Here is a 26,074-nt window from a genome sequence, read left to right as displayed (position 1 = left end):
TCGGCGGGAGCGCGCGGAGGAGGGCGCCCGCGCTGCTCGAGGCGGCCCGCGCGCGCTACGAGAGCCTGCACATCTGGGACGACGTGTTCGGCGAGTCCGGCCCGGACAGCGGCGGGAACCCCTTCTACAGCACGTCCGCCGCCTCGCGCTCCTCCTCGGCCGCCTCCTCGGACGCCGAACACGAGCGCCCCGGCCCCCCGCCGCCTCCCGGCGCCCCCCTAAGCGCAGGAGTCCGACGAGGACGAGGCCAGCGCGGGTTGGAGTGCCACGCTGCGGGACCGCCCGCCCCCGCGCTTCGTGGACACTGGCGGTAAGGCGCGGCCCGCGGGGGCGGGGGCGGCCTGGGGAGGCGTGAGCTCGGGGCTGGGAGAACTCCAGACGCTCCGCGGGCCGCCTGCTCGAGGGCGGTTTTTCGGTCAGCACACAGATGGGGCCCTGGCAGCGGGGATTTGCGAGAATCAATCTGGTTTCCTGGTGGTGGTTGGTGGGGGCCGCTCCGACTTCCCCGCGGATGGAGAGGATGAGGCGGAGGCCCAGGTGGCACCCTGCCGCTGGCAAGGACCCAAGGGGGGGCCTTCCCTCCCTTGCTGGGAGTGTCCAACCCAGTCACACCTGTGGGGTTGCTCGTTAGGGGTGCGTTTGAGTTAGGTTCCTAAAGCCCGATGCAGCTTGTGTGTGTGTGTGTGTGTGTGTGTGTGTGTGTGTGTGTGTGTGTGTGTGTCTGTGTGTGATTGTTGCGGGTGGGGGGTACGTAAATCGTTTTGTGTGGATGGCCCCAGAGCAGCGTTACCCAGGTGCCAGGGGTGGGGCAGCCAGCCTTTGGAGGGAGGCCTAGTGCGAGCCGGGACGTCTTCACTGGCTCGTGTTTTCTCCAGTGAATCTGACCAACTTTGTCCATGCCTTTCAGGATCACTTGCTGAGAGCAGAGAAGAGTGAGAGGACCAGTTATCAGCGTTAAGCTGTCTGCTCTCGCTCCAGAAGGCACTTGTGTGTTCTGCTTACCGACACGGTCATGGTCAAGCCCCTGATATCTGGAGGTCGCAGGCCTGCTGGCAGTTGTGGCTGCTTGAAATCCTCCTTTACTGCCTACTTTTTGGGAAGGTAATTCTGACACGTCTCTGCTTAGCCTGCAGAAGCTCTGCGGCCTCTGCCCTCTGGGAGAGGTGGAGACCAGCCAGCAGTCCCACCTGTCCCCTGATGCTTTCTGTTCCTTGCTCGACAGCCTACTGTGGCAGGCCCTTGTTTCTGCACACCATTTTCTTGTGTTGAAGAGTGTGCAACCAGTGTTGTGGAGGACCAGGGAGTGGCCATACTGGACCCAATGCCGCTCTCCCTGTGGCTCTCCATGATTGTTGTTCAACCATAGGAGGGCAGGCCAAAGGGAACCCTGGCTGGTGCCTGGGCTTGGATCTGGACCTTGTGCCACAGCCTGCTGGTAGGCTGATTGGGTTGGCTGGACTCTCTCAGCAGGGAGTGGTCTGCAGACCTCCCACGGACAGGCTGCAGTGTGGACACCCTGAGCTACAGCTGGGCTCTAGGGTCCGAGTCAACTGTGCTGTGTTTTTTGAATGGGTGAATTTAACATATTCTCATTTAGGCTTCAGTTCAGAGTTTGGGAATTTTGAAAGTCACATCACCCTGCATAATCCTTTTAAACCCCATACATTTCCCAGAATGTCATAAGGGTTTCCAGCCCCAGATGGCTGTTTTCCATTCAATTAGCTCTTTAAGAATTGTACGTACCCAGAGCTCTGGTTTGGCAGACTTGATGCTGTGAGTGCTGTGATCCAGTTTTTGATCTTGGAACATGAGAGACATGTCCTCTTGTTTCCCTCCCTCTCTGGGGAAAATAGGGGAATCGTGTTAGCTTAAGCCTGGTTATGACTAAGAGCCATGAGTGTTGGTCTGAGAAGGATGAGCGCACCTAAATACATTTTCAAGCAATATTATGTTTCTCAGTAACCTATACTTGGGAGAAATTCTGCATCAGAGCAATTTAGTCTAGCCACTGCGGCACTTAAATGGTCATGAAGTTCAGGATCATTTGTCATTTAGCATCAGGTTCAAATTCTGCTTCCTTTGGATGTGAACTGAGCTCACATCTGGACCCAAGAATCACAGGCAGGCAGGTGCTTTAACCAAAGACATTTAGTGGTTATTGGATGGTATTTATACCCAACTTTGTTTTCCAGTTTTTTGTGGAAGCTTGCTTTTAAAATCCAGCCCTAATGAAGAATTTCCTTTTCTTCTTGAAACAGTCTTTCCCTGTGGGAAATTCAGGGTGGTGGCGGAAGGGTGATGTGGATGGTTTATTAAGCATGAGTTCAGATGGCCTTGAACAATGGGATATGATTTATGGGGCAGAGAAAACCCTTGTGCCCCGCGGTGGGGGGGGGGGAGAGATGGACGGGTTTGGTAAGAGTGAGAGCTGCACCCTGGCCAGTCTGAGAGCAGAGAGGCTCAGGCTCTGAGGTTTATTAAAGTGTCAAATATAACCCCACTTTAGGAAGGCAGCTTGGGCAAGTCTTCCATCTTTGTTCCCTGGTTCACTGACAGACTTCAGTGGGCCGGTGGGGTAGGAAAGGGTGGCAAACAGGACGGTGGCATTTGGATCTGTGATCAACCCTCAAATAGGAAAATCCATAGCAGAAATGGTTGTTGCTGCTAGAAGCAGATGAGGAAAGCAAAGGACTTAGGGAACAGGTTTCATGCCTGCCTTCTGCTGCAAAAGCGTGTGTGTGTGTGTGTGTGTGTGTGTAGATAAGTGAATGTGTATGTGTGCATAGGTGTCTTACACATAAATATGTATTGCTTGTGCTGGCTTGGGCTGGTTGGGGATTTTGGTTTTGGTTTTAAATTAGAAATCACAGGTGCTGTCTGGGAGTCCTGCTGATGCCCTAGAGTCTCTGCACCGGAGAGAGGCATCGGCACTCGGCACCCCTGAGCTTGGATCTGCATCTGGAGTGCAGTAGGGAGGCACCTGGTGCCCAGCCGAGGGGAGGAGGGCAGGGAGGCAGAGGTGTTTCTGTGGTTCAGGTTGAGACTAGTCCGCGAGCAGCTCTTCTAGTCTTCCCGTCTTCCCAGATTATTCCTTCTGTTCTGTCCACGCATTTAGCTTCCTGGATCAGGCGCTCCAGAAGTGCAGCCAGCAGATAGGAGTGGAGGTACCCTCTCCCTCTCCCCCTTCCCTCTCCTCCCTGGGTTCTGGTTGTGCCTGGAGATATGGGCCCCCTTGAGGTGATTTAAATACAAAGACCAGGGGCACCTGGGTGGCTCGGTGGGTTAGGGCCTCTGCCTTTGGCCTGGGTCATGGTCCCTGGGTCCTGGGATCGAGCCCCGCATCGGGGGGTCTCTGCTCAGCGGGGAGCCTGCTTGGATCTCTGTCATGCTTGCCTGCTGCTGCCTCTTAAACCCTGTCTGAAGGGAGGGTCAGCCTGGAAGCTGGAGATGCGTGCTGGGACCCCAGGGTCCAGAAACTTCTCCTGATCAGACTTACAGCTCTCCCTCTAAAATAACCCCTTCAAGCTGTCAGCCTCACCTGCCCACTGTGTAAATAACTGACACAGCAGGCGGGCTCACTCCTTGGAAGCAGCACGAAATTCAGGACGTGCTGGTTTCCGGGCTTCTGCCCTTCTCATTTCCCATTCCGAGCAGTCTTGTGACTCCTTCCCTCTGAGGAGGCAAAGGAACAGGCAGATTCCCAGATGCTCAGGGGCCCCTCTGTGTTTGGCTTTGTCGGTGGTTCCTTTGCCGTGGCTGGCTGGATTCTGAGCTGTTTGCTTTTTCTCTTAGAGGCTGGACATCCTAAGAGTTTTTTTTTTTTTTTTTTTCTGTGTACCGTGTCAGCAACCCTCGGTAATCATTCAGCAGGGAGGTGTGACCTTGAGAAGCTGAAGACGACCGTAGGGCTTTGGAAATTAACATGGTTAAATGTTTTATCTTAGGGTTTGTTGTTGGTTTACTCGGCTTAAAGTCTTTTTTGACTGAGAAGTAAGAGGAGAAACATCTTAAAGCTAGAGTTAAATGTATATGCTCGTAATGGGTTTGTGAGCTGAGGTACCTGGGCCCTCATCATTGGTGTCCACGGTGAGCCCGTGCTCCCAGCTTTAGCTCTGTATGGCATTTGGTGGCTCTGGGAGGAGCTGGGCGTCTGGGCGAGCGACAGGGTACGCCTTATGCAGTGCTCCCTAATAGTCAGCCACGTGCCCCTACCACACAGAATTCAGAGAAGGGAGCTTCCTGGAGGGAGGTGGTGTTCCTTGCTGTGGGCATGACGGTGACCACAACCAGCGGGCCCCGGTCATAGTGTTCCGTTTCATAACCACGCCAAACCTTTGCGAGTACTCCGAGAGAGCCGCGATCACCTCCACTTCACAGAGAAACATGGTTTCGTCTGAGGCGATGAGATTACCTGGGGAAGTGGTAGCCTTCTCTCGAGGGAGACTTGATTAATCAGGGAAGGTCGTGCCTTTTTAGTTTTTTTTTTTCTTTACAGCATCTGAAAACTTTTGCTGTCAGAAATACTTTTGTATTTTTACAGGGAATTGCTTGTAAGTTTTTCTCAGGGCATACGCAGTTCAGTGAGGTCTAATGCATGTATGGATTTGGATTTGTGTAACCAATCTGCACAGTCGGATAAGAGACAGGAAATCTGGAATGTTATCTCTTTATTTAATCTGTCTCAGCCACTGTGATGAGCGTGGATAGAGCGCTTCTGCAGGCAGCAGGGCTCTGAATCCATGGGGAATCTGGGGGTTGTGTGGGGTCTGGTACTCAGTTTTATTTTATTTATTTTATTTTTTTAAAGATTTTATTTATTTTATTTGACAGATAGAGATCACAAGTAGGCAGAGAGGCAGGCAGAGAGAGGGATGAGGAAGGAAGCAGACTCCCCCTGCTGAGCAGAGAGCCCGATGCGGGGCTCGATCCCAGGACCCTGAGATCATGACCTGAGCCGAAGGCAGAGGCTTTAACCCACTGAACCACCCAGGCGCCCCTGGTACTCAGTTTTAGAGTTGAAAACTCACCTTTATTTTTAAGAAGTGTGATTGTGTATTTTTTCTTATTAATAAGTAATATATGTACATTTTAGGGAAAAAAATGATAAAATTTTAAGAAATCCCATAACCCCTCATGACCTTAGCTAATCATAGTTAATCATATTGAGTATATTCTTCATATATCTTAGGTGTCAGCTTGTTGGGTGACCTGCTCTTTAATTGTAATTAATATATTGTAGTCGTTTTCCATTTACATTTTTAAATGTCGATTTTAATGAGTCCGCGGTATCACACAGTTTCCTCTGGGTCGGTGTTGTTGCTGCCTCCCTCTTGTATTTGTTCTGCTGTGATAAATATTCTTGAAACCTAAGTCTGTGTGCACATCTGTAGCACAATCCTTAGCAGAAAATGACCGAAGCAGAATTGAATCAAGGACCCACTGTAAGGTTTTTGGTGTCTGTGGTGAAATAGGTCTCCAGAAACATATCTACAATGCTCCTGCCGGCTGTGCACCGAAATCCTTAGAAAGTCATGCTCGGAGGACCTGCTCCAGTGTGTGATTCCTGCCCGCTGGGGCTCTTAGAGGACCGTTGCCTTTGGTAAAGCTTGCTGAGGTGTAATACACACACACAGCACATGAGTCCTAGCATGCGGCACGCTGTGTGTAACTACTACCCAGATGAGGATCAGGAACATTCTGAGCACACCAGAGGTTCCCTCCTGCTCCTTCCCAGTCAGTCACTCCCTGCCCCCTGCTTCTCTTCCATCACCAGCGATCAAGTTTGCCTGTTACCTTGCTCTGGTGGTTCGGTTCCTCAGGACATCTGTGGATTCCTTCTTGTTGTCGCGTATGTGGCATCTTAAATTTCGTTATCGTCTGTTGTCTTCCATCACGTAGGTACTGTAGTCGGTTATCCGTTCTCCTGTTAATGGTCTTTTACATGGCATCCAGTTTGGGGCTTCTGAGGATAAGCTGCTTCAGACATTCTTGTGGTTTTGATGGACAGATACATTTCCCTTGAGCATGTAAACCTAGGAAAAGGTTTTCCAGGTCCTAGATTAGATGCGGGTCTCCCCCCTCTGCACTGTCGACCTCGTGGACTGGGTGATGTTTTGCTGAGGCCTGCCTTGTGCATGGCCAGATGTTGGCCACCTCCATTCGGCCTCTCCCCACCAAATGCCCAGTGGCGCCCTTTCCTCCAGTTACATCAACCAAATGTTTCTCCAGGCATTGCCATATGTCCCCTGGGGAGCCAAATCACCTGCAGCTGAGAACAACTGCTTAATTTTTTTTTAATTTATTTTAAATTTATTTTTTGAAAAGATTTTATTTATTTATTTGAGAGGGAGGGAGAAGCAGAGGGAGAGGGAGAAGCCAACTCCCTGTTGAGTAGGGATCCCGGTGCAGGCCTGGATCCCAGGACCTTAGGATCATGACCTGAGCCGAAGGCAGATGCTTCACCGACTGAACCCCTGGTGCTCTGAGAATCCCTGCTTCAGTACATGCTGCCACACTGTGTTCCAGTTCATCCAGCTGCCAGCGATGTGCGGGACATGCCATGTGTTAATTCAGCAACATACTGAACCCTGCTGGGATAAAATGATGAGTGAGACCTGTCTCCTGGGGTCCAGCAGGAGAGACAAAGTAAAGACAAGGAGAAAGAGCCTCTGGGAAGCAGTGGGATCAACGTTAACAGGGATTTATATGGAATTCTGGGGAGGGTCACCTGGTCCAGCGGGGTTGGGGAGGAGGTGGCCCCTCTGATGGAGGTGGCCCCCTGAGCTGCTTCTGGAAGCAGAGATAATGATTACTCAGGTGAAGAGGAAGGAACAGGGCATCTCCAACTCGGGCAAAGGCCAGGAGGAGAGAGAAGGTATGCCACTCTGCCCAGGGGCGGACCCACCCTTTTCCTACCCTGAGCATCCCGACCCGAGGCCTTATTTACGAAAATGTCCTGAAACGCGACATGATGTCCTTGTTACCACAGCACAAGTAACTGTAGCTGGGATCCAAGGTCCCATGTTCAGGTGCAGATACAGATGTTTCCGGCGTTTCCTGGCGCCCACAGGGAGGGGAATGTGGTCGGCTCGGTGAGATCTATGAACTTAGGATGGAATCTCTGGAGAAGCCCTGAGCTCTGCCCTCGAAAGAAGGAAGAGGAAAGGGAAAAAAAAAAACTCAACTTCTGTTGGCGGAAAGAGGCACGGTGTTGTCTCGGGGTGGGAGGGGATGTCGTACTAAAAGGATAACAGGCTCTGAAAACACCCTGTAATGTGACGATGATGTTCCGCCCCGACTGGCACGTGGTGCAGAGAGCCCCTCTCCCCTTTTTGAGTTTCAGAAAAAACTTATTACAAAAGTAGGAACCCCGGGCAATAGTTAGCTGTGTGTTTAATAAGCCACTTTACTAAAAAGTTTAGAACTGCAAATCTTTACACTCTCACTGCGACAGACTCACTCCTTGGCCAGGATATTGGAAACTTCATCTGCTTCCATTTCCAGCTTCTAGGCTCGTGGACACCCCCACCCCATCCCCATTTCTTCTGTGGAAGAGGAGCGATCTTTTACAAATATAGGCTAATCTGATGATTCCCCGCTTAAACCTTCATGTAGCTTCCGGCTGAAACCAAAGGGAATTCCAGAGTCCTTCGCAAGGCCTCCAATGCCGACAGCTGCTCCGCAGCCTTCCTTTCCAGTGTCCCCTTAGTCCCCTGTCCTGCCGTCTGCACATAATCTATTCATTTCCGCCTTCATGCCTATGGGGCCCATACCTGGAATGTTCTTCATGGCAGGCTCTGCTTGTTAGTTTGGTCTTGATTCAGATGTCATTGCCTTACCCCATCCCTCTTTGCTGCCACATTTGCTAATATGGTTCCCTTGTGGGATGAGATGCTGGATGTCTTGGTCACAGTTAGGACACGGTGAGTCCTCTGTGTTTGTTGAATAAAGGAACTAATAGAAAACCAGATGAACACACAGCTAGATTGTTAAAAATGAGGATGGAATCAGCACCAATGGAGAAATGTCTAAACGTTTTCTACATCCCAAATAGTGGAAAGAGAGGTTGGACCACTCTTGAGCGAACGGATTCCCTACTAGAAAGGCAGCGAAGCAAGTCTGGGATGTATTTTACAGGTTTTCTGTCCTGCATGGAAAACTGAACTTGGCCTTGGAGGAACTCTACAACCTTGGGCTTCTGTGGCCTGCCCACTTCCTAAGAGCTAGAGACCCCCAGCCAGGAGCCTATTAGAAATCTGAAGGGAATCCAGCCTCTTGTACCCTTTTATCTGTTTAACAAGTGCTTGTGTGTCCTGTACTATGTGCAGATAGTGTTCTAAGAACTTCGTTTTTTTTTTTTTAAGATTTTATGTATATATTTGAGAGAGAGAGAGAGAGGGCAGGAAGTGAAGAGGGAGGGAGAGGGACATGCAGACTCCTCGCTGAGCAAGGAGCCTGACACGGCCCTATCCCAGGACCCTGAGATGGTGACCTCACCTGAAGTCAGATGCTTACCCACTGAGCCACCCAGGTGCCTCTAAACACTTTGTAACATGTGTGCTCCTCAAAACAATCTTGTGAGGTATTATCCTCATTTTTAGTATAAGGAAACTGAGTCACCCGAGGTCAAGTGATCTCGGGTGAAAGAGTTCCTTTGATTAGGGCTCGAGGAAACCCCATCCTTACGGCGTGAATGTGGAACACAGTATATCTGGTCAGATCTGCTAATTAATGGTATTTCCCTTGTGAGGGGCCCTTGAAGGCCAGTGTCATTCTCCAGATCTGTCTGACCTGCTGCCTCTCTTCCTGGTGGCGGCACCTCGTTACTCAGCACCCTTTGTAGTGAGACGGGGCCGCTGCCTGGATTCAGGGCGGTGGAAAATGAGCCCAAGGGTGGGCTCCACTCTCAGGCCTGGCCGCGGGGAGGCCCCTCGGAGCCACACGTCAGGGATGTTGGGGGCCGGCAGGCAAAAGGACCTCGTATCGAAATCACCATTTGGAGAAAAGCTGCTCCCGCATCAGCCACAGCTCTCAGGGATTAAAGGCTTGTCGGCCAGAAATGAACTTCTTCCCCAGTTGGTTCTTGGTACGTTTGGTGGGGGGTGTTAGAGGAGCCGGGTTTGCAGACACAGACGCTGAAGAAAAGCCGATTCCTCGGGGGAAGTGGATTCAGAGCAGTCGGGCCCACGCGGCATTGCTGCGTGGGGCCTCCTGAGGGGCTACGAGGGAAGACAACCCAGAGGATAAAAATCGATTCCCTGTCTTCTTGCTGCGACATTCCCATGGTGATTTTGGGAGCAGCCAGGGATGGGTGCCGGGAAGCCACGTGCATCCTGCGCTCTGGAGATGGGTGCTGAACCGCACGTCAGTGGTTTGAGGCTGTAGAGTTTGGAAGGGGCTAGGGGGTCAGTTTATGGCTGGAGAGGACCTGGGGCAGGAGGCCTGGGCTGTGCGTGGGCTCCCCCTGTGACTTTGCAGTAAGGGGCTCCTTCCCAGGGTTCTGAGGGTCAGGAAAGATGTGCGGGGAAGCCCAGAGCTGCTGGCTCATTCTGGGGAGCTTTATTTTCTCTTTCTTCCTTTCCCGTGTGGCCAAAATGCACATGATGGCTTTTGTGCTACTTAGGAGATTTTCAGACCTTTGCAGCAACCAGGAACCTTAAAGAGGGCAAACCCAGGGTACCTATATGAGGCAGGGGAAAGCAGGCGCTGTCTTTGAAGTTGGGAGTGGGAGGGCCCCAGAGCCCCCCACCCCACCCCAGGGTGCTTCCACACCCCATCCCGCCCCGGCAGCCCCTCAGTTCCTCATACTCTAATGTGAAGGACCTTTGGCTGGGACCTGGGTCAGGAGGGGAGAGAGGCCTCTGAGAGGCACCCAGTCCTTTTCTGAGATGGTGAAGAGGACACTGATAAGTCAATGAGATTCTGGTGTTTCAAAGCCACCCAAAAGTGTCTATGGCAAAGTGATTAAAAATTGAATTATTTGGGGGCTTCCTGGGTGCCTCAGTTGGTTAAGCATCTGCCTTCGGTTCAGGTCATGGTCTCAGGGTCCTGGGATCGAGCCCCAAATCGGGCTTCCTGCTCAGTGGGAGAGTCTGCTTGTCCCTCTGCTTATGTGCTCTGTCTCAACAAATCACAATTTTTTTTTAATTTTAAAGATTTTTATTTTTATTTTTTTGGATGGAACTGGAATGGGGAGGACACCTGTTTCCTTCTTTAGGAAACTGTTACAAAAAGAAGATCATGGATTGGGAGAGAGGATGATTTTCTAGGAAGAAAAAAGGTAAATAAGTGTAATTGTCTAAAAGTGGTGACAGTCTTGCTTGTAGATGTTCCTCCTGCATTTTGGGAAGTTGGAGAATCCGTAATACTTTCAATTAAAGTTTTTCCTGAGAATCCCCAGCTGACTTTGGGGGGGGGGGGGGGGCATTGTCCTTTGTGAAGATTTTGAGCTTCTGTGAGTGAGCAGAACTCCACTCCAGAGTGACATAAAAAGCAATCTGCACCTCCTTCCTGATTTGTCTGTAATGAAACTTGCTTTCCCCAGGTCCCAGCATTCGAGGCAGATAAATATGTTCCCTTTCGTTGGCTCTTACTCATACTTCAGCAAGATTTCCCATGTGCTTTCCTTGACTGGCTGGGAAACTGGACCACAATTTATGGCATCTTAGGGGACAGGTGCGTAGAATTCCAGTGGGATCCCGGAACAGAACCTAATTGGAGATTAGAGACCATTGCGGTGTGAAGCTTTTCTTTGAGATCGAAAGAGGTGCATGTTATGCAAATATTAGCAAGTGTAAGTTCACACTGTCTATTGAAAATTTATAGACTCATTATGGTCACAAGGCTGGCTGGGAAAGATGCAGGTAAATAAGTTAGGGAAAGTAGAATGGCTGGTATGGCCCAAAGATTTTATTTATTTGCCAGAGATAGAGAGAGAGAGTACACACAAGCAGGCAGAGAGGCAGGCAGAGGCAGCAAGAGAGAAGCAGGCTCCTCGCCGAGCAAGCCCGATGTGGACTCGATCCCAGGACCTTGGAATCATGACCCGAGCCGAATGGCGGCTTAACCAGAGTAGGCGTCCCTGGCCCAAACTTTTTTTTTTTTTTTAAATTTTATTTATTTATTTGACAGAGAGAAATCACAAGAGATGGAGAGGCAGGCAGAGAGAGAGAGAGAGAGAAGCAGCAGCTCCCTGCCGAGCAGAGGACTCTCGATCCCAGGACCCTGAGATCATGACCTGAGCCGAAGGCAGAACCCCAGGCGCCCCCTGGCCCAAACTTTTTAAAAAGATTTTATTTATTTATTTGACACACAGAGGCCAGAAAGCACAAGTGGGGGGAATGGCAGAGGGAGAAGGAGAAGCAGGCTCCCCGCTGAGCAGGGAGGCAAATGTGTGGGACTCGATCCCAGGACCCTGGGATCATGACCTGAGCTGAAGAAAGACACTTAACCGACTGAGCCACCCAGGCGCCCCCTGGCTCCAACTTCCAAAGATGGTGTATGAGATACCTTTGGTGGGAAGGAATGAAGATCAGCAACTGTCCTTGATTCTGCTTCTCAGGAAGGCATTGTGATGTGGTGCCCAGGACTTTGGAGACAGACACACGCTTGGTGCCCTCCGGCTCTGCCGCTAAAGCAACACCTTCCAGAGGGCAGCTGCAGGCACCGGGTGGCGTCACACAGGGTCAGACCCGGGAGGCACTCAGCCATGTACCCCTTCCACCATCCTGCTGGGGTTAAAAAAATTACCTATATATAAAAAAAAAAAGAACCAGAATAGTGGGAATGAATGAAAAATAAAAGTTTTCCTATGAAGTAGTGGTAGTTCTCTTGTAGTACTTTTTTTCTCTCTCTCTCTCTCTCTTTTTTTTTTTTCTTTCTTGGTTTGTTTTCTGGGGAAGGGGCCTGCCATGTGGGTTTTCAGTCAATGATGTTCCCTGACTTAAGTCCTCCCGCCCCCCTCAAGGGGGTGGGCTCTGAGGAAACTTTTTTTTTTCAGGCTTTTGTTCTCTGGCGGTTTTTTGTTTGTTCACTTTTTTTTTCTCACTTTGACCGCTTTTGATGGTTTTTGTAGTTTTAGAGGAAAACAAACCACACCCTGATCTCCCTCTCAGAGAGAAGCCTCAGTCTGGCTGCAGAGCCCAAATAAGTTCCCCCTTGGCCGCTGGCAGAGCAGGTTCCAAGTCGCTGTCCCTGGGGATGGAGGATCTTTTGCCTGTACCCAAAACCACGGCAGCAGCAGCTTTGGGCACCTCCAGACCGCTAGAGAGGTCCCAAGCCACAATCGCACACTGAGATTTTCCTGCTGGCCCGGGCTGGGAGTGCCTGGTCTTTCTGCGTCTAAGAGCACCCACCTTGCACGCACCAATTTCAGGGAAGGCAGAGGTTCGCGCGTGGGTCTCATGCTCTGAGAACGGGGCACAGGTCCGGAAGCACCAGGCTGGGCCTTCGTGCACCTCTCTGGGGCGAGAGTTTGGTGCAGGCTCTGAAACAAGGGCGTGTATCAAAGGGCACTGGCGGGGCCTTTATACCTCTCTCAGGGGAGTATCTCAGGCTCTATAGCAGGACTCTCGCATTCTGCCGCCTGGTGTGGCTCCCATCCCCTCACAGGAAATGGACCCCATGCATTCTCGGGTGTGCTGGCAGCTTAGGGACCAAGAGCTGGTTTCTCTGCGGCACTCTCTGCCTCAGCGCCACGGGAGGCTGTCCTGGGACCGGGGACTTAAGCCCCTGTCCCTAGCCGCCCCGATTCCCACAATTTCCCCCGAGATGCTTTGCTCTTTTGGAGTGCTTTCAACCAGTCTCCGAGTTAATGCTGGTCCCCAGACGCAGGGCACTCTCGCTCGTATTGGGGTATTACTTTCCAACTGGTTGCCTCTGGTAGCTCCCTCCCCCTTTTGTTTATCTTCTGATATCAGTTCACAGTTCCCACTCCGCTTTACCTGCCCACTGGCTTCTTCCCCTGTAGAGATCCAGACGTGTATAATTCTGATCTCAGGCTGATTTCATGGGTGATTGGAGTTCATGGGTGATTGGTAGGTAATCAACTCATTTTGGGGTACAAGTTGAAAAGACGCCTCCTCCTACTTCTGCGCCATTTTGTCCCCCCTCTTAACTTTTTTTTTTTTTTTTTTTATTTGACAGCACAAGTAGAGGGAGAGGATGAAAGAGAAGCAGGATCTGCACTGAGCAGGGAGCCAGATGCAGGGCTGGATCCCAGGACCCTGGACAGATGCTGCACTGAGGGAGCCACCCAGACACCCTTTTAGACCCTAGGATGCAGGTAGGAGAAGCAAGCCAGGGGTTCCTTGGCCCAACACTAATGACCATGGCTCAGACAAATCCATCTTCCACTGCAGGCTTCCAGATACTCTGCGAAGGAGACATTCCCCTTCCTGTCCCTGAATGCTCTGCCAGTTCAAGGCAGATCCATGTTTCTGAGGGTTCCTCTTTGGTCATTCTGTCAGGGACAGCCAAGAGGGCTCCAAGCCTGTGTGGACCCCAGGCCTGGGGATCCCAGCCCTGAACTCTTTCCTCTGCCCTTGATGACCCCAGAATAGATCAATTCAGCAACTGTCAATCCATGCCAGGCCAGGGAACAAACACAGCAGTACACAAGATCAACTCGCCTTGGTCCCAGGAGCCTGGATTCCCCAAGGAGGGCTTCACCTGGTCTCTGAAGGGGATTCCGGGGGTTCCAAGATGGCCATGGGTGGAGCCCACCAGGTAGAGAGGCCCCTGGAGAGTGTCCACTGGCGCTGAGCAGACAGAAGATCCCCTCAGGCCTTCCCTCGCGGCTCCACTGTGCCCTGGGGAGAGAAAAGGGCCAGCCACACCGCACCGGGGCCGCAGCTCGGCCGCCCAGGAGCGGCAGCGGGCCTAGCCTGGAGCTCAAGCAGCGGCAGGGAGGCCGGGACTGGGCGGGGGACTGGGGTCCTGGAGTCAGCAGAAGAGCAGCGGGAACCGGCAGGGGGCGCAGCCAGGCCCCTCACCGGACAGGACAGACAGGAGGCTGGGCGAGGGCGCGCGGGCCTGCAGAGGCCTGCACCGCTGTTTGCCGCCCCCCACCGCCGCAGCGCCCACCGCCTTCTGCGGGCCCCAGCGAACTCACTGCGCAAGTAGCGCCTCCCGGGGAGGCAGGGGTTCTGGGCTGGCGGGGCAGGGCGCGGGGGAGTGCATCGGTGCCCTGCTGACTCAGGTACTGAGGGGCTGGGGAGGGGTAGGGGCGCTAGGGAGAGAGGGAGGCTGTGTCCCTCCTGCCCGCTGCCACCTGCTGCTTCGTCCAAGAGAGCGGGAGGGGGGCCTGGCGGACAGGTTCCTGGCGGCCTGGTGCTCCTACGCCCCGTAGCCCTTGCCCCACAGCCCTTGCCCCACAGCCCTTGCCACACAGCCCTCACTCCACTTCTCGGTATCCAGGGAACCCGTGGGGTCCTACTGACATCAAGGAGCCCAGCACCACTGGGCTCATCTGACCCCCGGAGAGACGCCTGTGCTGACAGGCTTCTTTTCCAGAACTTGATGGAAAATTTTGTCCCTCAGAATCGCTGGGCTCCCCAGCCCGAGAGGAGCTGGCTCTGCCCGCACAGCCTGGGCCCCACTCAAGTGCCTTTTACCCAGGAGCCCCAGGATACCATTTCTTTCTGGCCCATGGACCCCTTCCCCGCACCCCCACCCCCACACCTCTACTTTGGGCCTGCGACCACCCTGGGATCACTTCCATCTCCGGCCCCCTACCCCACAGGTCCTTGTCCACCTCCAGGCCTGACCCCTGGCCCCTCTCACCTCTGGAGTCACTGAAACCCTTCCACTAGGGGGCCACTGGCATCTGCAATCCCAGACTCCCGGGACACCTCCACCTTGGAGCTCCCTACCCTGTTTCCTCTAGGAACTGCTGTGCCTAGAGCACCGAAACCCCACATTCTCAAGCCAGCTGTCTTCGGGCCAGGGACTCAGGTATCCTCAGGGACCCTCCTTTCCGGGGCACATACTCCTCTCTGTGCAGGAGAGACCAGAGAGAGCAGGCTTGGGGATCCTTCACTCCAGCTGGATGGAGGGGCAGAAGCTGGCTGGGGTGTGTGTGAGGGGGTGCTCACAGGTGGCCTCCCTGGGTAAGGAGCTTCCAGGAGGAAACTTCAGGGCGAGGCCATGATGTGGAAGCCTCAGGAAGCACTGGCTGCACAGACTCCAGGCTCCTGGCTTGGGCAGTGGGCATTTAGTGGCCAGAGCCCTACAGGGCCAACCCCATCCAAACCCACCCCACCCTGGCTGGCTTTTTTGTCTTGAATTTGCACAGCAACCTTTTCTCCAGTATGAAATTGAAAGCTTTGCTTTGGAAAGTTTTGTGTCCAGGAGGCTCCTGGGCATCCACTTACTTTATTTCCGGAGGCTAGTTGAGGAGGGTGGAGTCTTTGGGACCTTAACAGCAGGTCTCCTGATCCTTCCTGACTTCCTTTTTTTTTTTTTTTTTTAGATTTATTTATTTGAGAGAGATAAAGAGCACACCACAGAACACATGCAGGCACAGGTGAATGGGCCAGGTGAATGGACCTGTGCCAAAACAAAGAGTAAGATGCTCAACCAGCTGCAACCACCACCCCCCGCCCCCCTTTTACAGATGGGTTACATCTACACACTGTTAGGTGCTTTGCCTGGACCCGGCTAGTCTTACAGCAGTCCTAGGACACTGTCTCTTGCCCAGTGTCTCTGGTCAGTACCAACCCATGCCTCAAGTGTGGGAATGACTTCTTCCTGACTCCTTTTTTTTTTTTTTTAAGATTTTTTATTTTATTTTATTTATTTGACAGAGAGAGATCACAAGTAGGCAGAGAGGCAGGCGGAGAGAGAGAGAGGAGGAAGCAGGCTCCCTGCTGAGCAGAGAGCCCGATGCGGGACTCGATCCCAGGACCCTGAGATCATGACCTGAGCCGAAGGCAGCGGCTTAACCCACTGAGCCACCCAGGCGCCCTTCCTGACTCCTTCTTAACTCCCTGTCCAGCCCGGGTTGCCCACCCCCCTCCAGGCTGTCCTAGTTGTATATATTGGATCTCTGTAGATTGTGGGCACCATCAGATCCTCACCTGTCGTGGCCGGCGCAACAAATCAACCAGGAACATGAGGGTAAGAGGATGAAGAAAAGAACTCGAGAAGCAAAGAGATGGGGGGCAGGAGGAGCACTGAGGAGGATGTCCAACAGTGCTAAGTTTATTCAAAGCATTAAGGCCATATATATAGTGACATTACATCTGTGTTTAGTTAAGCAACTACGGTTCCTCATGACGCCAAATGGCTGATGCCAGTACAAATACAGCAAACCTGAAAGTAATTTATGGGCTGTACTAAGGCAGCAAGGACCAGCAACGAACTTTTTAGCCCAACCGAATTGTTCTCATTTGTTTAGCAAGCGTGTGGGAAGTCACGTAGGCGAGCGCACAACACATAGCACAGACCCTTTCCCAGTGCTACTCAACTTTTCCCGTCCTAAACCTTTTGTTAGGTTATTTGGACTTTAAAGGAGGCACAAGTCAGGGTCTGGTTTGGTTCTTGTCTCAAGCCTTATTGCGGCCTCCCACACTCACCGAAATGAGAACATGGCTCAGGGTTATGGAGTGAATATACCCTTTAGGAAACATTAAAGGATGTAGCATAACTGGTCCGGGGTCACCCAGCCTGTGAGAGGCATGGGTGAGATTCAGACTGCACTGGGTCCCACAGCCATTTTCAGCTCACCTTAGTGTCCAACCTGGTCCCAGAAGGTTCCTGCTCAGGACTTTGCTTTGTGCTGAGCTGGGCTTGCTTCCTGCCTGTGAAGCCATTTTCACAGTGTGTCCCCAGCCCACCCTCTCACATTGAGCATCAGTGCTGCCTTGGCTGGCCTCTGTTGATCGTGCCGTTCCTCTCCATCCCTCTGTCACCCCTCCAGCCCACTGTCCTACTGCCCTGTGTCCAGTGGGCCAAGTTCTGAGTTTCTTGCCTGCACTTCCTCTTAACTGTGCTCTGTTGAAATCCTCTCTAACAGGGAGGACCTGCTTATCAGAGCAGCTTGATTTGGAATCCGTCTCCCCTGGAGGTCAGAGCTTCTGACCATCATGTCCCCAGCCTCAGCACTGGGGATGCCTGCCCAGCCTATTCTGGGTGCTCGTGGAGCTCTGGGATCTTGGAGAAGATTTGCCATGAAAATAAGCATTTATACATAATACGGAAGAGAAGATTTGAGGAAAAATGAGTGGGTGTCATCTGGTAATGTTTGTGTTTAGGATGGTTCTGAAATTTCTGGGCCCTGAGTTACCAAGAATCCTAGGTTGCCCAGCTGGAAGGACCTCAGATAGATCAGCTGGGCTCCTCACCTCATTTTGACAGATGGGAAGTTGAGGCCCAGAGCTTAGTGCCACAGAGCAGGAGTGAGGAGAGATGTTAGTGACAGGAAGAAACCATAGGGTAAGCACAAAGTGGCTGAGCCTGGGCTTTGTTTATGCAAATGAGTTGCTAAAACAGTGGGCCTGAGGCTGCTGACCCTATCTAGTGCCCAGCAAGAAGTAACAACACCAGCCCACACCTTCTGAGGTTTAACTCATGCCAGGAATGATTCTCAGTGTTTTATTTGTGGGCACCTGGGTGGCTCAGTTGTTCAGCTGAGGTTATGCTCCCAGGGTGCTGGGATCTAATCCTCACCAGGCTTCCTGCTCAGTGGGAAGCCTGCTTCTCCCTTTTTCACACTCCCCCTGTGTGTGTTCCCTCTCACCCTGTCTCTCTCTCTCTGTCAAATAAATAATAAAATCTTAAAAACAGAACAACAACAACACCAAAATGCTTTATTTGCCTTAGGAGATAGGGTCTGTTATGGCTACCATTTTAATGCATGGAAATATGGGCACAGGGGAGCTAAAGGAGTCCAAGGTCACACAGCTTGCAAGTGGAGGAGCCAAGATTTGAACCCTGGGCAGCCTGCCTCCAGAACCTGTATTATTTTTTCCCCTTGTGTATGTCATTTTTAAAAACCTTTCCCTGAATTCTAACAGAGATGTGTAAACATTGTTAAGCATGTAGTTTATTGATCATCACAAAGCTTAGGTTCTGAAGCATTGCAGCAAGCTGGGGTGGGCTTTGATGTCAGACCTGGTTGGAATCCAGTTTCTGGTGCTGCATGACCTTAGGTGACTTACTCAGCCTCAGTTTCTGCACTGAGTTTGGCAGCCTTGTGATGAGTAGAGTAGTGTGTGACAGTGCCTAGCGGGTTTGGTGCCTGGCGAGTGTTTAATAAATGGTTTTCTCTTCTCAATAATGAAGATTCTAAGTTGTGTTGGTTTTGTTAAGCAGTCCGAATACCTTCCTCATCGGTCAGTTGCCTGTCAGTCGCCTTGTAGGTACTTGTGATGAGTCACTTTGGTAAGTCACTATATATATAGCTGAAACATTTGGGGGTAGTGGGGGGACACCCCCCTGCCCCCACTGCCCCTGCATTGAAAGTCTGTAATTTAAAATGTTCCACCTGTGCCTGTTTTTTTTTTTTTTTTTTTTTTAAACATAACCACTTTGGGACAGTGAAAGTTATATGTCTTCTCCTTAGGGTTGTGACGGAGCCTTTGGGGACCTGCAACAGCTTACTTCCAGTTTCTGTCTGGCATGCTGATGGGCCAGAACTTATTTTAACAACATTCCATCACATTCCAGGTACCTGGAAGGAGAAATATGTTGAACTTCTCAGAAATTATTTTTTGGAACTGTTTTTATCCTGAGGAATAACCCATTTAAAAATTGAATGACCTTTATGGTTGACTTTTACACTCTACATAATGCAAACTGAAAAACTCGTTGTTTTCAGCTGCTTCTGCAGCAGTGGGAAGAGCAAGCCTGTGGGAGTCCTCCCCAGGTTGGCTCCAGCACAGAGCTGCATCATTCTACACACCCCTCATGCCTTGCCTCCTTGTCTGTGAGGTGGTAATGATGGTGCAGGGAGCTCCGGGGGTTGTTGTGAAGGTTACAGAGATGGGAGGTGTAAACTTTGAACAGTGTGCCCCACATAAAATGCAGATCTGGTGAGCAGAGGCAGCTGCTCACATTAATTGTTGATGCCAAGGCACTGGAGTTCCACAACAGCCTATGCCTTTCTTTCCTGGGTCCTTTTTGTCTCAGCCACCACCTTAGAGAAAGTGACTCAGCAAGGCTGGTGCTTGTGGAGCCCTCTACAAAGCCAGCTAATTCACACGGGCAATGCCCTGGAGATAAGGGGGTTTTCCTGGGTGGTAGGACCCCATTTCAGAGGCTTAACTAGCCGGTTTCTCCTAACTGGTCCTGTCTTCCAGGGTCAAGATGAAGGCCTGCCAGGAGACTGGTGGTCTCACCAGAGTTTTCCACTGGAAGCATGAAGGACCCCATGGGGCCTCGTGCAGAATGACATGGGTGTTGGAGGGAGAACAGGGGGGACATCGCCTGTACCATCATGGGCAGGTCACTATATCTGGCTCAAGCCGGCTTTCTTCCCGTCTGGGAAATGGCAGAAGACCATGCTTTTTCACAGGAGGTATGAGGGTTTAGGGAGGTATTTGATGACTGTGTTGGGGCTGCATGAGTAACAGAGTTGACGGAGGGGCCTTGGAGTCACAGACTTGGGTTCAGGCCCCTGCTGCTGCCACATAAAAGTAGACCGCTTGGGTAAGCCATGGACTTCAGTGTCCCCCTCTGTGCACTGGGGATAATACCTAGCATGTAGGTCTGTGAGGGGTACAAAATAGAAGGCCATATTAGGAGCTTAGAGCAGAGCCTGGTACTCACTAGATTGTAGTTTTATGGTGATACTCTGGCATCACTGGTGTTGCAGACCTGGTCCTACCCTCTGGAAACTTTGGCTGTGTGACAGATGGCTTATGAGGCCGTGGCTGACAGAAAGAAGCGTTGTCTGTCTTTTCTTAAGATTAAGGGTACAGAGGGGTGCCTGGTGGCTCAGTCGTTGAAGCATCCAACTCTTGGTTTCAGCTAAGGTCATGATCTCAGGGTGGTGGGATTGAGCCCTGAGGTGTGCTCTGCTCTCAGTGTAGAATCTGCTGGAGGTTCTATCTCCCTGTATTTGTGTGTGTGTGCTCTCTCTGTATCTCTGTCTCTGTCTCTCCCTAAAATAAATGAATCTGTAAAAATAAATAAATACATACATGCATAAGTTAATTAATTATGGGTACAGAAATCAGTGATGGAGCTGGGCTGATGGGACGCTTGGCAGCAAAGACAGGTGCACCCTGCTTGAAGGCTCAGGGGTAGCTGCGGTGTCGCCAGTGGTGATGGGGGTGTGAGGAAGTTGCCTCGTGCAGCATCCAGAGAGGAACTTAGATGGGGAGGGTTCCAGGGAGTAAATGCCCATGGGTAGGAAGCATCTTCAGGCAGATGAATGTCAGAGGGTGTCCTCATGGATGGGGAGGCACCCTTTCTCCCTGAAGCTGCCCACGAGTGGAGGTGTGCCTGCTGGGGACATAACTAAATCATTGGGGTTTAGCCTCCTAAGCTGTTAATTTATGAAGATGTGGCCAAGACCTTGTCTCACTGCTTTTTAAAGAGAAGTAAATTAAACTGTTGTTTGGGATGGTGTTGTCTTCCAAAGGCTCATTCAGAGTCAGTGGCAGAGCTGCTGTGGGCTTTCCAACTTGTCTTGAAAGCCTGGTCCAGGCAGGGTGAGGGATATTCCCATCTCTTGGGGTCTCTTGCCCTCTCTGCTTATGGCAGAACGTGGTTTTGTGACTGGTAAATAAACAGGCATCTTGTGCAGATCCTTCAGCTCTTCGTGTGGCTGCAGTAGAGGAAATTCCCATTCACTGGGCACAGACTGTGGCTGGACGGGCGGTGTGGCGGGGCTCTCACCGAGCATTCTCCTTTCACGTAATCCCCGACCAGACATGAGTTTTGTGGTGTTGCCACTTTCCTGCTGGCCAGGAGGGAAGTTGAGGCCCAGGAAAGTTACACTTTCTCGCTGTGGTAAGCGGCAGAGCCATGTCAGCCGGTCCAGGCCCTGGCTTTCAGGTCTGTTTGCTGTGAGCATTTCCTCTTGTGTTTCCAGCTTTTGGCCTGTTTGACCTATCAAACTATTGATGGTGTAGTGATAATTCTAATACTCTCGACATTGTGAGAGATTAGCTCTTCACTTTGTGCTAGAAATGTTTCTTGCTGTATTTTTCTTTTAATTAAAAAAAAAAGTCAAAGTCCCACGTTTCTGCCCATTTGAATCTCCCTGAGTCTCCCTGTTGTGAAGTGGTTGGGTTTGGGGATTTCTAGGGCAGGGGCCCTGACATAGTTGGTGGTGGCTTTGCCTGGAGGAGCCCATGGCTCAGGACTTAGAGTGGGGACTGGAGCAGTGTGAACTGTGGCCTGAAAATGTGTTCGTGTGTGCTGAGGTGGTGCCCAGATTCTTTTGGAGGATGAACTGAGGTTTTGATCAGTAGGTTAGAGAAACACTTGATGGAATAACACTGATAATTTTGTTTTTGTATTCAATCCTAATTTTGTGTTTTTGTTTTCGTGTAGTGCAGTGTGCTCTATGTTCTAAGAAAAAATTGGCAATCAATTCATACAGTATCATGATTTAATAATCCTTCCTCACTCACCGGGTCATATTTCAGGTTTTTATATGTAGTTTTTATATCTGTAGTTCTGTTTCTGAATTCTGCATTTTGATTCATTCCTTCATTTTTAAATTTCTTATTTTAAAGATTTTATTTATTTGAGAGAGAGAGAAAGAGAATGAGCTAGGAGCAGGGGCAGAGGGAGAAGGAAAGGGAGACTCCTCACTGAGCAGGGAGCCTGATGTGGGTCTCAGATCCCAGGTCTCTGAGATCAGGACCTGACCCAAAGGCAGATGCTTAACAGACTGAACTACCCAGGTGCCGCCACATTCCTTCATATTTTTATTTTTTACTCCAGTGCTGCACTGTTTGGCTGGTTGCTTCAGTTTCTGGGAGGGAGGGAGATGACCCCCTCCCCTGTTCTTCTAACAAGTTTGCTTTTGCTGCGTTGACTGGAGAAGGGCCAGGCTTCCTGAAGAGGAGTAGGATGATTCAGTGACACCCAAAAGGCAGTGGCTATCATTGTTCCCACTGTGCTTCAACAACTTCACCCACTGACTCTTTGATGATGGCAGACACCAGCAAATCTTCTGCAGAGGTCTGCTGCCTTGGGATGCTTTTCTTGTGGTGCTGGACTTCATTCCCCCTGGCAGCCAGTACAGCTAGGATTAGAACCTAGGAAAAGTCCCATTAGAACCCAAGAAAGTGGGGTGCCTGGGTGGTTTAATCGATTGTCTGCCTTTGGCTCAGTTCATGGTCTTAGGGTCCTGAGATAAAACCCTGCACTAGTGTCCGTGCTGGCTGTGGAGCCTACTTAAAATCAAACAAACAGAAATCAGCCCAAGAAAGTACCATCCTTTGTGTTGTTCTATACTGTGGATCAGATTTTATTTTTCTTTTCTTTTTTTCTTTCTTCTTTCTTTAAAGATTATTTATTTGTCAGTGAGAGAGCACAAGCAGGGGGAGCAACAGGCAGAGGGAGAGGCAGGCTCCAGGTTGGGTAAGGAGTCTGATGCCGGACTTGATCCCAGGACCCTGTGATCGTGACCTGAGTCATGTTAGGCTGCTGCCTAACAGACTGAGCCAACCAGGCATCCCCCAGGATCAGACTTCAAGAACCCTACCAGATTTCTTTAGCTTTGACATTTTAAAGGACAATGAAAGCTAGCTAAACCTACACCAGGATTCTGCATCTGCTGGGGCTGTGCTGTCCGGGCCTATGTGCCTCCTGTTCTTCAAGCCCCATCAATTCCACCCATGTTTTAGCCAGAGAACTGTAGGCAGGTGTGTGTGTGTGTCACTGAAAGCTTTGACTCATCATTCATATCTTTATTGTAAGCTTATAATCTTTATTTTTTCTTTTTTTGGGGTAAGATTTTATTGATTTGTTTGTTTATGAGAATGAATGGGGAGCAGAGGCAGAGGGAGAAGCAGACTCCCTGCTGAGCAGGAAGTCTGACATAGGGCAAGATCCCAGGATTATGACCTGAGCCCAATGCAGATGCTTAACCGACTGAGCCACCCAGGTGCCTCTTTATTTTTCCTTTATTAATTATCTACCTTTCTGAGGCAGCGTTCTACCTGGGTTTTCATAACTCCACACTAAGGTGTTTTTCCACTAGTGTGGCCTGTTTTGAGGTAATTCCTATACATTCTGGCTATGCTGCTAAATGATGCTATGATCTTGGACTCTTTTTTTTTTTTTTTAAACCTCTCTGAGCCTTGGTTTCCTCTGTGCTAATGGGGATAATATACCCCTCTCTTGCAGATGTGTGGAGGGCCATGGCTGACTTGGATGCAGTTGGGGTCATCTCACGGCACATGGAATACACAATTTATCTTGCTTCCTGTCTTGATAATGACATCTTGGTTTTCATGCTGTCTTAGAACAAGTAGAACTTGACTTACATGTAAGTTGTGAATTCACGTACTTTTGACAGAGGTGTTATTTTAATTTAGTTTAGTTTAGTTTAGTTTAGTTTAGTTTAAAGCAGGCTCCACACCCAGTGCAGTGCCCAGTGTGGAACTGACTCATCACCGTGAGATCAAGACCCGAGCTGAGATCAAGAGTTGGCCGCTCAACCAGCCTAGTCACCCAGGCATCCCTTCTGTTTATCATTTTTCAAAAAATGTGACAAGTAACACTTTCTCTGCCTGGACCTGTCCTCACACCTGCTATGCTGGCCTGGGGGTCAGACGTGTAACTGGTGTGGTGCTGGTGATGATGAGCAAGACAATTGTTAAGTCTTTTTACCCTAATTGCTGTTGTCCTATTATTTCCTTTTTTTTTAAGATTTTATTTTATATCGTGGTGATATATGCTAACAACCCTTCTCTGTTTCACAGTCTAGCTTTTAAGGGCAAAGGCCATGCGGTCAGGCCTGGCCACGCACATGTGAGCAATGAGATTTTAACACACACGGGAAACTCCACAGTGACGCTAGGTGACCAATTGAGGTACAATTTACCCTAGTATAGACATTTGACCCAGCCTATTACACCTTGATTACGATTGGTGCCAAAAAGGTTCCCAAAGGGCGGAGGAGTGGGGCATACTCCTTAGTATATGGGGAGACAGTATGCACCCCCCCCCCGCCTGATTGATGTCTCCACCTGGCCTGACCCACCCTTGTATATGGGCTTTGTTACCTGGAGCTGATTTCCAGGACTTGTTTTTAAGTGAATCCCCTGGGGGAAGGGGAGCAAGGAGAGTTTAAGGGTTAAACAACGTTTTTGTTTAACCTCAATGAAAGCCTCTTGCTAAAATATAAAAATATAAAATAGGTCCTTACATTACAACAACTCAGTAGGGAAAGTCCCAGTGTGGTGATAAAAGAAGTGATGTAACTTGCATTGCACATTTTATTTTTAAAACGTGTAAGTCGTATTTTTCCCTGCCATGACATCATACTTTATCTTCACCTCTGTCTACTACTTTAAAACTAGTTAAACAAACTCAACAATTTTTTAAAATATTTTATTTATTTATTTGAGAGCAAAAGCCAGAGAGAGAGAGAGAGAGCGCATGAACAATATGAGGCTCGATCCCAGGGCTCTTGAGATCATGATCTGAGCCAAAGGCAGACTCTTAACTGACTGAGCAAATGAGACTCCCACAAACTCAACAATTTTATAAAATTTTTATTTGTTGGGGTGCCTGGCTGGATCAGTCAGTAAAACATGTAACTCTTGACCTTGGGGTTGTACGTTTGAAATCCACCTTGGGTGTAGAGGTTGTTTAAAAATAAAATCTTTAAAAAAATTTTTTTCATTTTTTTATTTAAGCCATTGTATGGCAGTGTTGATCACTATATTGTACACCTGAAACTAATATTAACCTTATTTTAACTAACTGGAATTTAAATAAAAACTTTAAAAATAAAATAAAAATAATAAAAATAAAAAAAAGGAAAAATTATTTGGCAGGCAATTTTCTTAATTGCATTATTATTTATTATTATCATAGTGTGTGTGTGTTGGTGGGAAGTGGCTGGTATTACAGTGAGTTCCATATCTGTGTTACACTGAGGTCCATGTCTGTAGTCAGTCTTTTTTTTTTTCTTTTAATTTATTTTCAGTGATCCCAAATTCATTGTTTATGCACCACACCCAGTGCTTCATGCAATAAATTCCCTCCTTAATACCCACCACTGGGCTCACCTAACCACCTGCCACCCTCCTCTTCAAAACACTCAGTTTGTTTCTCAGAGTCCACAGTCTCTCATGGTTTGTCTCTCCCTCCAATTTCCCCCAGCACACTTCTCTCCATCTCCCAGTGTCCTCCACGTTATTCCTTATGTATTGAGTCTTATAAAAACTTTTATTTCTTTCCCTATTCTGCTTTGCATATGCTTACCTTAGATGTTAAAATGTTGTAAAACTTCTCCTGCCTGGTCCATTTTCTCTCTCTGCTCTCTCATGATTTCTCATGCTCTCCCTGCCAACCCCACATGCCTTACAATATCTGGATATGACTAATTTCTTCCTGAGCTACTTTATTCTACTCTCTGCCATATGGTTGCCCTTCCCTCTTCTGTACCATAACTTCTATCCCCTGCATTTGTACTTTAACAATACCTAATTCTTTTCACTACAATCTGTATCTTTGTGTTCAATACTCAGTAGTGCAATTGCTGGGTCATAGGCTAGCTCTATTTTTACTGAAAGAAGGGCCATTTGCACCCCCAGTGTTCATAGCAGCAATGTCCACAATAGCCATTCTGTTGAAAGAGCCAAGATCCCCTTCAACAAACAAATGGATAAAGAAGATGTGATCTATGTATACAATGGAATATCACTCAGCCATCAGAAAGGATGAATAATACCCAACTTTTGCATCAACATGGGACTGGAGGAGATTATGCTAAGTGAAATAAGTCAAGCAGAGAAAGTCAATCATCATATGGTTTTCACTTATTTGTGGAACCTAAGGAATAGCATGGAGGACATTAGGAGAAGGAAAGGAAAAATGAAGTGGGGGAATTGGAGGCGGAAATGAAACGCAAAAAACTATGGACTCCAAGAAAGAAACTGAG

At 49.7% G+C, this 26,074-nt stretch overlaps 1 long non-coding RNA gene across 1 annotated transcript; it reads left to right on the top strand.

Annotated features, from left to right (window-relative positions):
* The first annotated feature begins 228 nt into the window (after window positions 1-228).
* On the top strand, window positions 229-11,760 carry LOC123389108. Its single transcript, XR_006603642.1, has 4 exons — window positions 229-310; window positions 908-1,101; window positions 10,217-10,279; window positions 11,561-11,760. It is a non-coding gene; the product is annotated as an uncharacterized LOC123389108 (long non-coding RNA).
* Window positions 11,761-26,074: the final 14,314 nt, after the last annotated feature.

Source organism: Mustela putorius, unplaced genomic scaffold (genome assembly GCF_011764305.1).
Source record: "Mustela putorius furo isolate JIRA1106 unplaced genomic scaffold, ASM1176430v1.1 tig00003946_pilon_pilon_pilon, whole genome shotgun sequence".
Taxonomy (NCBI): domain Eukaryota; kingdom Metazoa; phylum Chordata; class Mammalia; order Carnivora; family Mustelidae; genus Mustela; species Mustela putorius.
This window is presented reverse-complemented; position numbering and strand designations above follow the sequence as displayed.